The sequence below is a fragment of the Schistocerca gregaria genome, chromosome X, assembly GCF_023897955.1.
Source record: "Schistocerca gregaria isolate iqSchGreg1 chromosome X, iqSchGreg1.2, whole genome shotgun sequence".
Taxonomy (NCBI): domain Eukaryota; kingdom Metazoa; phylum Arthropoda; class Insecta; order Orthoptera; family Acrididae; genus Schistocerca; species Schistocerca gregaria.
In genome coordinates, this window is record NC_064931.1 from 320,143,158 (window position 1) to 320,155,311 (window position 12,154).

General features: G+C 41.0%; 1 pseudogene; it reads left to right on the plus strand.

Moving 5' to 3' along the window:
• The first annotated feature begins 5,439 nt into the window (after nucleotides 1–5,439).
• Nucleotides 5,440–5,557, plus strand: LOC126299896 (5S ribosomal RNA; annotated as a pseudogene).
• The last annotated feature ends 6,597 nt before the right edge of the window (nucleotides 5,558–12,154 follow it).

The following is a 12,154-nucleotide window of genomic DNA, read 5'->3' on the forward strand; positions in this document are numbered from 1 at the left end:
CGGTTTGCGCCGCCAATTACAGAACGCGCTGGGCGTGGCGTCAACGGTGCCCGCAGCTGCGCATTAATTGTCCACGAACCGCTGGAGAGAACATGACTATACCTCGGACTTTCAGGTTCAAAAAATCCTAAATTAAGTACCTAATATATGTTCTATCACTCACAAAAATAGGTTATAAAAATCAGAAAACAGGCGACCAAAATCCGATATTTTATTATCTAGAAAGAAAAATAGATTCACAAAAATTCACACTATATTATTGTCCATGTCCATAAATACAGTCACAGTAAATAACTAACACTTTCTCCAGATCTTTCGTTGAGAAACTGCATCTCTTGCCAGTTAATAGCATGTTATATGCCGAGATTGAGCGTTCCACCTCAACAGATGTCACCAAAGCATATTTAAATGAATATATTAGGCGCAATGCGATCGCAAACTCGTGTTCTGTTGATTTACCTGATAAGATGTCAGTGACTGTGCAGAGGATGGTCCGCCCTGAGTTTTTGTGTAGCACTGTCTTTAGTTTCTCACTAGCTCTCATACCAACAGAACTTGGGGCATGTTGATTTTTTCGGTCACGTCCTCTATCAATCGCAGTAGTATGTAGACTAGTTTACCTGAACACTCTAAGGCTTTAATAATAGGCACCAAAATTGCGTAACGAGATTTTATGTATGCAATGTCGTTGGAAATTGTTGAGTCCTTTAGAAGATCTTTAACTGAAGTAATGCTCACTTGCCTCCTCCCGCAATTTAAGAACAATGTTCTTAATGTCTTCCAAATGCTCGTTGTAGTATTTCACAGCCTCTATCCACTTTGTTCAGCGATGGGTTCCGGTAGAAGTGGTACATTGCGAAGCTTCTCTCTAAATAGCTGGATTTTTGTAGGTGCTTTAATAGAAAGCTTTTTTATGGTTGAAACTAGCTTATTTACATGTGGAAATTCAAGACGTATCCTTTCAGCTACACTATTTTAGCATGGGCAAGACATGTGATACGGAGCAAGGGTGGCTAAAATATTTTCATCAATTTAACAACAGTAGTCATGTGTGCGACAGCATCAGTGTACATTTTACGTACTTCATTTTCATCTAGACTGTTGGTAGAAAGTAATTTGAGGGCTTTATCAACAAAGTGAGCAACTGTTTCCTGGTTAGCCTTCTATAGCTCCTTGTTGTAGGTCAGATAAGATACAGTGCGAGTGTCAACAAGCAAATTAGCCACATATCGAACATGTCTGTCAGTTGCCTCATCGACAGAGATCCTCACGTATGAATCGCCTGTATCTTCCCTTATCAAGCTCAATGTATTTTCATATAAAGTGTGTAAGCAGTTCTTTCTCGGTGTGGATTCGGATGGAATGCTGCGGAGACAGTATTTCTCTAGAACACTTGCGAACTGGCAACATTCAACTGCAATGAATAGTAAGTTTGCTGCAACAATGGCTCGACTCTGTTCAAGGTGAAATTCGTTTTAGTTTGTAGCATTTGCTTTAGTTACAAACGTATGTTTCGAGTTCGATTTTTTTCAAATTTGCCTGGTGTTTAATCCCTGCAACACGCTGACTTAAATGTGACCTCTGTTCAGGACGCACCTAAAAATAAAAATAAATGAGAAATACTTAGCGGAATATTTTATATACGAGATCTAATTAGCAAAATTAACCTACATTAAGGGCTTAGAAACAATATTTTTGCATTCACATGTCTCTGGTCCAAGTTAACTCGGGAAAAATAGTGGCGTCACTGTTCTCTGAGTGAGCGTAGCAGATAAAAGGGTAACATTTCACTTACGCCTTTATTGCACACATTTCAGTTATAATGCTTCTGTCTGTAGAGAAATCAGGAAATCCTTCTAACCAATTACGAATCACGGGTGATTTGGTGCTGGCTACTTTCGGCACGCTTGACTTTCCACAAATACACTGTCGCGCATGTCAGTGTCATCAACTTGTGAAGAGCAGTTAGATATTTGTGGGCCAAAGGGTATAAACAGAGAGAAATTCAGAGGTATATGCGTGGCGCGTATGGCGATGACTCTTTGGAGCGTAGCAGTGTTTCCAGGTGGTGTGCACGCTTCCAAGAGGGCCATGCGGACGTCAGTGATTCGCTACTCTCCGGGCGGCTAATGACAGCTGCAGCCCCTCGGAATGTCGAAGCCGTTGAGGCAGTAATTCTAAACAACCATCGTGTGCAGCATTGCCATCGTTTCCTATGGTGCAGTGTGCGATATTGTTCATGACACGTTCAAATTTCGTGACGTTAAGCCTCGCTGGGTGCCTAAGAGCTTGGGAGACAACCATAAGCGCCAGTGAACATTGGTAAGCGTGGATCACATAACGCAGTACACCGCAGAAGCGCATGACTTTCTGGAAGGAATCTTAACTGGTGGTGTGTCGTGGGCGTACCACTACACACCCTAAACCAAGCAGGCCTCTATGGAGTGGAAACATACTATTTCACTCGTAAGAAAAAATTCAAAGTGAGTGGATCTGTTACGAAAGTGCTATGACAGCGCTCTAGGAAAAGTGTGGTACGTCATTGATGGACTTCGTTGAACGCGGGACCACTGTAAATGTTGTTGCCTACATTAAAACTTTGGTCAAGTTCCGTCGTGTCCTTCGTGACAAACGCCGCCACATTAATCCTGACGATGTCTAACTTCTTCGTGACAACTCTCGTCCCAACGTTGTTGCTTCTGTTCGTGAGAAAATCTTCCTAGAGGGAAGCAGCCTTTATTCTTCTGATAGCAGTTTCTGTTCGATTCAGAACTGCTCTCACTGTAGCCCTACGCTAGATTGTGCACGAATTATACTGTAGCTGCTGTTTCTTTACTAATTTCAAGACTAAGGTTGTATAAAAGAGAAGCATATGGACTTGTTCTTCGAAGGAATACATCATTCATATTCGCTTGATACGACGATATTAGTCTTACCGTTCCTATTAGTGTTGTATTGCAAAACCGTCGAATAGTGTTTACACGTAAATGGCACGTTAGATAGATACGCCGTATTCGGCGAATATTTACTATTTTCACGATATACGAGAGAGAATTGTCAGAGCATGTGATTCGATAAGTGCTGATGTAATATAAAATACCACTCAGTCCATGATAAGAAGATTACAGCATTGATAACAGTGGTCATCACTTCGAACACCTTCTGAAAATGGACATGCATGCCACCATTATGACCTACGTAGACCGTCAAAGAGCTTACTGCAAGACATAATTGGATTTGTCTCGATAGACGCTATCAAGTAATAAGTACCAGAATAAAGCATCCCATTTTAAAAGAAACAAAGTTGACCTTCATATCTCTGAAGCGACCCCACTTGTCAACAAAAAACCAACGTCATATTATGGCCCCCGTTTTCCCATGGAACATTTTTCCCACTAACGTTTCAGCTACTATCATACTTTCGGAATTATTCTAGGCGACAATAGTTAGTGACTCACCCTGTATATAACATACACATTAATCAATGTGGCACATGACGTCCGCAGATCGTGGTCTAGTGGCTAGCGTTGCTGCCTCAGGATCATGGGGTCGCGGATTCAATTCCCGACCGGGTTGGGGATTTTCTCTGCCCGGGGAATGGGTGTTTGTGCTGTCCTCATCATTTCATCATCATCATCCATGACAGTGGCTTGACTGGGCTCTGTAAAGAATAGGACTGTGTAAAAATTGCGTCCTTGTATAGGCGCTGAGGACCGCGCTGTTGAGCGCCCCACAAACCAAACATCATCATGTTCATCATCATCAATGAACACACGACAATCAGTACTGAAAACCGCGCTGTTGAGCGCCCCACAAACCAAACATCATCATGTTCATCATCATCAATGAACACACGACAATCACTACTGAAAATAAAACTAACCTCAAATAGGCAGACAAGTCAGGGACAGCTCTAGAAGAAATAGTATCTAAAATTCCACATCATGTCAAAATTCAGTTTTTCGGCTTCAATGCACAGCTATGAAAAGAAAGAAAGTACAGGGAAACTGTTGGAAAAATTCCAGCACGTAAATGGACCAACCTAAACGAGTGAGAGTGAGCTAGACTGTGATATTTGACCTTGACATCATGTAAAGAAACAATCGAAACACATGACTTGCAGATAGCTGAACTGACTCATGGGTGACTTCGGAGTAGGTCATGTAGTAATCTACTATTCAAACCATAGATATTTCAGGAACATCGAAGTCACGAAGAGTGCTAAAGTAAATGCAAACTATTACCTGGCAAGAATAAAACTACGCCTACGACCACAGACGCTCACAAAATACAAGACACAAGACCCCAAATTTCACACTAGCTAGCTACAATTGTTCTTTACGGAAGAATTAGAGAAAAATCAGCCAAAAAGTCGTTCGAAACAGCATTACTAGTAATTTCTCTACGGAAACGAAACAAACTTCCTTGGTGATGGACACTAATTCAAATTCAGTACCGACCGGTGTAGTAGTAAATGCCAGACAGATAAAAAGACTCGAAAACGATAAGTCATCGAAGTTAGATGGAATCACAGTAGAAATCCCGAAATAAGCAGGCGGCTCAAACAGCTTAAAAGGAATCGCGAAACAATGCGACATTTGGCAAACTGAACAAATCCCAGAAGATGCGAAAAATGCGATAATTTACCAATTAGACAAGAAGGGAAACAGGACACATGTTATTAACTATAAGAGAATCACACTTATATTAATTGCACACAAAATTCTATAACAGTGTCTTCTCAACAGAGTACAGAAACGACTTCAATAAACATTATGGATATCATTCAGGTTTCAGATCTGGTCGTTCGTGTCCATAGCAATACTAGGACTTAACCTAGTCCTGAGAAAACAGATGATTTGTGGCCTTAATATTTTCTTCAAATTCGCTGATTTCAAAAAGGTCTGTGTCTTATTTGCCAGAGAATCACTCTTACAGATATTAATATAACAAAGTCTAGGTCTGAAAGCGCTTGCATTCATAAAACAGACACTGACAAACATACATACCAAGGCCATATTTATGGAGGAAATCTCATTTCCCTTCGAAATCAAAACGTTAGGAAGACTAGGTATAGTGAATGGAGTAGGTAAGGTACTTTATTTTTCTTCATGTCTGGAGGGATAGTGGATAGAAACGGGGAATAATCTATCAGTTTATGTTTCCCCATCAGCCAGGGAGTTGTAGTCTCCTGGTAATCTTCTGACCCTGGAGGGTGGCCACATTAATCTTCCTCGCCTACTGCAATTATTTTGTCGTCAGAACTGATGATATAAGCTAAAGAAAAAGAGACAGTGATAAAGCTACAGACCAGTAACAACTAATAATTAGAATTGATTCCGATTATAATGGAAAATAAGACACAAAAGTGAAGTAGTTCAGTCATATTGTTTTATCGAATCCACTCACAATAATTTTGAGGGACTTGGTAAGCTGTCAGGCTACGGCCCTACCGCAGTAGATACACCGGTTCCCATGAGATCACCGAAGTTAAGCGCTTTTGGGCGTGGCCGGCACTTGGATGGGTGACCATCCAGGCCTCCATGCGCTGTTGCCATTTTCGGAGTGCACTCAGCCTCGAGATGCCAATTTAGGAGCTACTCGACCGAACAGTAGCGGTTCCGGTCACAGCAAACCATCATAACGACCGGGAGAGCAGTGTGCTGACCACACGCTCCTCCTATCCGCATCCTCAATTGAGGATGACACTTCAGTCAGATGGTCACGATGGGCCACTTGTGGCCTGAAGACAGAGTGCTTTGGTAAGCTGCCACGCTGCTGTAGGACAAGTAATGAAACAGAAAATACGTCAGGATATAAGGTAAACTAAAAGAAGATATGCCCATTACCTTAAGAAAGAGAGGGAGGGAAAGAGAGTGTGTGAGAGAGAAGCAAAAGGTATGCGTATGTGTGCGTGTGCGTGTGCGTGTGAGTGTTCGTAAGTGCGTGCGTGCGTGCGAGAACTACTGAACCGAGATGAATCATGGCATCGGTACACATTCAGCCACGAATACTGAAACAGAATCAGAAAGACAGGGTTAGTAGCTCTCGGTAGAATGCAATGCCGGATGCTAATGTTGCAAACGGCACGATTGGACAGTAGCAACCAATATTGTTACTGCAAACACTCTATCACGAAAAATCAAGTCGGACTGCCAGCACACAATACAGGTCCAAAATTAAAGGAAGACGACGCTTCTGTATCAAAAAGGAGATAACTTTGGCACTACTATTATCAACAATGTGAAGACGTCCTGGATTAACAACCAAATGGGCGCAGGAAGCACCGTCTCTGTACTTTTGTTAACTTTGTTCTTTCAGGCAACTTGAAATGGAGTGGTGGTGGAACAACTGTTGTTGCCTCAGACCGGTGGGACGGCACGGCCTCTGGGCGCACAAGTTGGGAGACTTTAGTTGGCACTTGTTCTCCGACGTGGCAGGAATTAGTGGCCCTCTGCGTCGGCGCGGCTCCAACTTAAATTCGAACGTAACAGCCCTGACATTTGCGCATTTTCGCTCTCTTGCGTACTTTCTAGATTAGTTAAGTGGTGAATGTGAAATTTTCTCCACTGCCACCAATCTGTGGTCCTCCATGCAGGCTAGCTATAGGTCGTCTCCATTGTTCAGAGAAAATTGGACTTATTACATAGAGAGATTTATTTAGTTTGATGTCGTGTTAAGGAAGTGGCAGTAAGGTCGGCGATTAGCGTCAACGAAGTTTGAGCTTAGCAAGCATCTCGAATCTGTGATAAAAAGAAAGAAATCGGCTCTTTTTTCTGCTTGGTAATAGACTGGACAGTCATTTTGGTTTCGGACGTGCGTCGCAAAGGAGCTGGGCTGTCTCCTTTACTGTTCAACTACCTCCTTGTGAAAGTCATAGAAGAATTAAGGAAACAGAAATCAATCTTCAAGATTGACCAACCCATCATTTAAAACAGAGTAAAGTAATCCATGTATGGTGTAATTAAATTCCCTTTACAGACTTCGAGGACAGGTTCCTTACACCAAAACAAGAAAATAACCTCAAATAAACATGGGCTCTAAAACGGATACCTTAAGAGCGAGAGTACTGATTCTTCGATAGAACAGATGTGTTTCACAGTAAAGAAGACGGATAAGTACTGATAGCTCTTAAATTATGCATTGTATAGCCCATGTTTACTGAATATTTTTAGTGTTTTTGGTCCATATTGCCTGTTTCCAAAATATCGAAAGCAAAGAGCTTGGCATGGAAGAGACATTTTTAACGGTATCAGAGACGAAAAAGTGCTCATAGCTGTTAAGGTAAGGATTTAAAGCCCTTGTTCACTTGACGTTTTTACTTGTTTTGGTGTAAGGATCCTGTCCTCAAACAATGTAATGGGAATTTAGTTACAACCTGTTGACTGCATAGTATTTGTAGACGATTCAGCAGTGTTAATTCGCGAAATTTTGCTTCTCAAAATCGAAGTTTTTTCCAAATGTATTTTGAAAATACAGAATATGTGACCAGCTACAAAACAAGCATCAATATGCACGGAGATGAACTATGGCAAAATAAAACAAGTTCAAAAATTTAAATATTTTGGCGAAATCATTCAGGAAAATGGAATGGGAACAATATCAAACGAAAGTTTATCTTCAAGCACACAAAATTAGACATTGCAGCGCAGTAATTAAACCAGAAGGCCTCTATGGACCAGAAGCACTAAACATTTTATTGAACTTCTCTTATTGTCTTACAGAATTACGGTGAATCAAAATGCGAATATGTGAATACTCAAACGAATTTTTTTTATTGAGTGATCAATTTCAGTCATTATGATCTTCATCAGACTCATGTAAAAAAGAATGTCCACATTTATGAGAAAGGGAATTCTAACAGTTAAAAACGTAGATTCACATTATTTGAGAAACATTCCAGCAAACAATATACGTTTCTCCTTAAACTTAGTAAAAGATAAATTTAAAATTTATATCCATGACTGGCATCGTAACATTCTATAAAAACACGATAATATTGTAATAAACACTCCTCATCCGTGATATAGCGCCGCCGTTAACACATTGTGCTTACGCTTGCAACGCATACCGCTGTGGCGGGGTGACCGCCAGGTGTTTCTGACCTTAAACACAGTTCAAAGTGACGTTTTACAGGGTTAGAGATGTGATGTTTAAAATTATGCACGAGAGAAAATAGAAAGACTTAGAAACTTAATTAAAAAGAGGTAGAGCCCAAAATGGATGCCCAATGAAACATTAGTTTATAAGTGGCAGCTGTCAGACAGGTGTCTGGGACGTATATAGTTGGCTTAAAAATGAAGTTAACTGAATTGAGCGAATCGATTAAACAATAAAGACGAAGGCACAACTAGCTCGTGAAACAACATCAACAATCATGAAAAATGTAGTTACAGAGACGGAAAACAAATGGACAGTCTGGTGACGGGACATGCAAGGACTACAACAGCCCGTCAGACAGTGAAAAACCGAGCATTCGATGTAGATTTGTTTCGTTTATTCAGAATTTTAGATCAAATGGTTCAAATGGCTCTAATCACTATGGGACTTAACATCTGAGGTCATCAGTCACTAGATTTAGAAATACTTAAACCTAACTGAGCTAAGGACATCACACACATCCATGCCCGAGGCAGGATTCTAACCTGCGACCGTAGCCACAGCGCAGTTCCTGACTGAAGCGTCTAAAACCACTCGGGCCTAGCGGCGGTTCAGAATTTTAGTGCGATGGTGTTTCTAATACTCGTAGACATCTGTTTCGTCCGGAATGTAGAATAACCAGCCCTTTGGTGCAGTGTGTACGACTTGAATGTTGTAAAGTGTATCGGTCACCGTGCGCTTGTTTTCGGTCAGGTTTTGTGAAAATGAATTTTCGTTCAGCTGCATCTAATAAATTTTCTCACAGTCGCCGCAAAGTATTTTTAGTCTGTTAACTCTCTTGTGTCAAATCCGCAGTTTCAGAGTGTTATGTTTTTTGAAGCGGCATCCGACGGTTGTGTTCTTCATCTGTTTCTCCAGTCGTTGAGCAATTTTTTCCAAAATATGTCTTCCGCTCACTTTTTTTTTTCTTTCTTATCGTTGCACCCTGAACTCTCTATTTTTCTTTATCGTATGGTGTGTTTGCATTACAAAGGTCTCTGTGTACACATTTGGCAGAGCTATTAGCTACAATATGTTTATTTCTTTACGTATTTTTGGTCGTATAACGACAAGTGAATATGTCGGTACATCACGGAAATAGAAAAGGCGCTTTTATACGATACTGGGTGACGGTATTTTGCATGAGTAATATTTAGATAAATGCTTAAAGCATGTCTATTGTTAGAATCAGTAATCGTCAGGACTAAATTGTTAATAGAGCCAGTTTCCCCTGTTTCGTTGTATGCGTTTCGTCAAAGTTTTGTGCCTTCAAGTAAAGACTACTGCTTCCATCTGTCCCCTTTTTCATCTTGAGTGAGATATGAAGGTGAGGGACCGCAGGAGACGAAGGTGCTCCAGTCAGCTGCCAGTCTACAGCTAAAATAAAGTATACAAATCCTGTCATGAATAATGTAACTATACAGATTTATGTGGTGAAGGAGGCGCAATATCACAAGTCATATAACACCACAAACTATTATATGGTCAAGAAGTGTAAGTTCTTGTGTTCGTAATCGAGATGAAACAGGTCCCGCTCTGCCCATAAATCTATATGGATTTGTGGTGTGCGTATGGTACTCCACACCGTTACATGAAACGAACGGGAGCTCCGTGTCTAACTAAGACTTAACAGTAAGTCATCCAATAAAACAGTAAGGGCCCAGTGTTCGGATCACAAGTATCATTATTCATACACCACACAAAACTTGTTTCATATTTCTAACCAACTGCGCACTCTGATTTTCATCTTCTCGGATATGAACCTCGTTCAATTTCACAATATTGTCTCGCGTGGGCGTGAAATAATCTTTTAAGTGTATAGAAATCTGGGGTTGTGAGTGGAATACACAAACCTGTAAACACATTTACACTAACTTCATTGGTCGTGTAACTCTAGTTTACAGAAAACCCTACACGCTTTAGCATGAGATGTAGCTATTCAGCGCTTGTGACACATGGCGAGTGCTGGTGAACAGTTCCAGTACTTCCTCTTCAAAGGCATCCGTTCGAATCTGATTATGACATTGTATACAGGACAAAAATATAGATTAACTGAGACAGTATTGAGAAGGCCTACCACGCATACAGTTAATTAATCAATACCACACAATACTTTTGTGCGTCCAGGAAACTGAAGATAGCGTAGCAAGCCCAAATAACGGACTTCACTCTACGTGCCAGTCTCAAAGTTGGATAAATTTCAGGTCCAAAATAAGGTAATTGTTTGTGACCTTACGGTCTAATGTAGCCTTCTCTCAGGTACTGTGAACGTCAAATGATGCGGCGTATTTCTATTGTAATTTTTTTTTTTTAGGTTTACCTTACCGCAGCAGTGTCTTCGTTACTTGTGTGCTGGTGTATGTGATAACGCTGTTTACAACTACATAGCTCCGAAGAGAAGAGAGGATATAGGATGATCAAAGCATGTCAAGCACAATTATAAGCCGCGCTGGATTAGCCGAGCGGTCTTAGGCGCTACAGTCATGGACTGTGCGGCTGGTCCCAGCGGAGGTTCGAGTCCTCCCTCGGGCATGGGTTAAGTTAGGTTAAGTAGTGTGTAAGCTTAGGGACTGATGACTTTAGCAGTTAAGTCCCACAATATTTCACACACATTTGTTAAAAACAAATTAAAAAACAACACAATTATTAGGCACAGTCCATTAATTAACCTTACAGTTACGGAAACTGCGTTGGATAGGTAGTTTGTCTGCTTAACACAATCAGGAAAATATATGACCCAACTGCTTTCGGATTTCGATACTCAGTAGTAAATGCCTAGCACGGGTTAGTCATGAGGTACGACCATCTTCGCCGAATTGTTCATCGCACTAAGCGTTTTCGATGTAATTTCTATCCTTTCCGTATATCCAACACCATTATCCCACTGTCTGACTCTCTCACTCGAGTAGCGCACATTTTTCCTACCAATATGATTGATGATGACCTGATCTTCCATTGCCGATCTCTTACAAAATTTCTGAAGTGGTAGCAACTTACCGACTCCTCCGAGGGGACAATGACCCCACTCCATACCTTGCCCGTCACACAAGTAATAGAATCCCAGTGGCAGTTTCGAAAATACTCTAACCTCCGTCACATACTACTAGATATGACATTTTACGTTTCCTTCTTATCATCTCATAGACACCACTCTTCGCCAATATCCTTCAACCTGGCTACATACCGATTACATCTCGCACGTCGCTTCCATCCTACAGTAGACCTTGTCAGACACCATACCCACACATTCTACTGTCTGTCCATTCCTACCATACAAATTTCCCCCTCCCCCACCCCGACCCAAGACGTTTTCTCCTACTTCGACATCCCGACGAATAGATTACTCACTCCTGGAGAACAGGGTTCGAGACACACTTATACGTCACGAGCAGATACGACACATCAAAGAAACTTGCTTAATGCTGAAAAAAACATTGAGCATAACTATAAACAGGCATCAGACATCGGTAACAATGATAGTAACTTAATATTAATGTAGCATACAACGGAAATGGCGCTAGCTTTTACTGACACGTCTAGCTATTTATGAACTTGAACTGCATACCTTCAGTTAGATCTCTAGAATGAGATGTAAGGAGATGAAGGATCCTATTACATAGTGACGCTGCCATAAGCTAAGGTGAAATATGCTATCATTCTTATTTTATGTAGAGTAATTAAATGATTGTTCAACGAAATGTTGCTTTCTATATTGCTTATTAATCCATAGGGCTATGGAGATTGACACAAGTGTCGAAACTTGTGTAAAGAAAAATATATATGTAAGCGTTGACCGCTACAGTCAGAAGTCTTGTTTAATGTGTTCACTGCTAGTCTGTACCCACAGTATGTCAGGTGAAAACCCGCTACTTACTGTCCAACAGAAAGCACTTAACAGACTAAAATTACAAACCGGTGGAGCATTGGGATTTAAAGCTTGGAACGTCCTCCATACCTATAAAAACTTGACCTGTCACATTCCCTAAAACGGCAGTGTTCTGTGACCTTCTACATT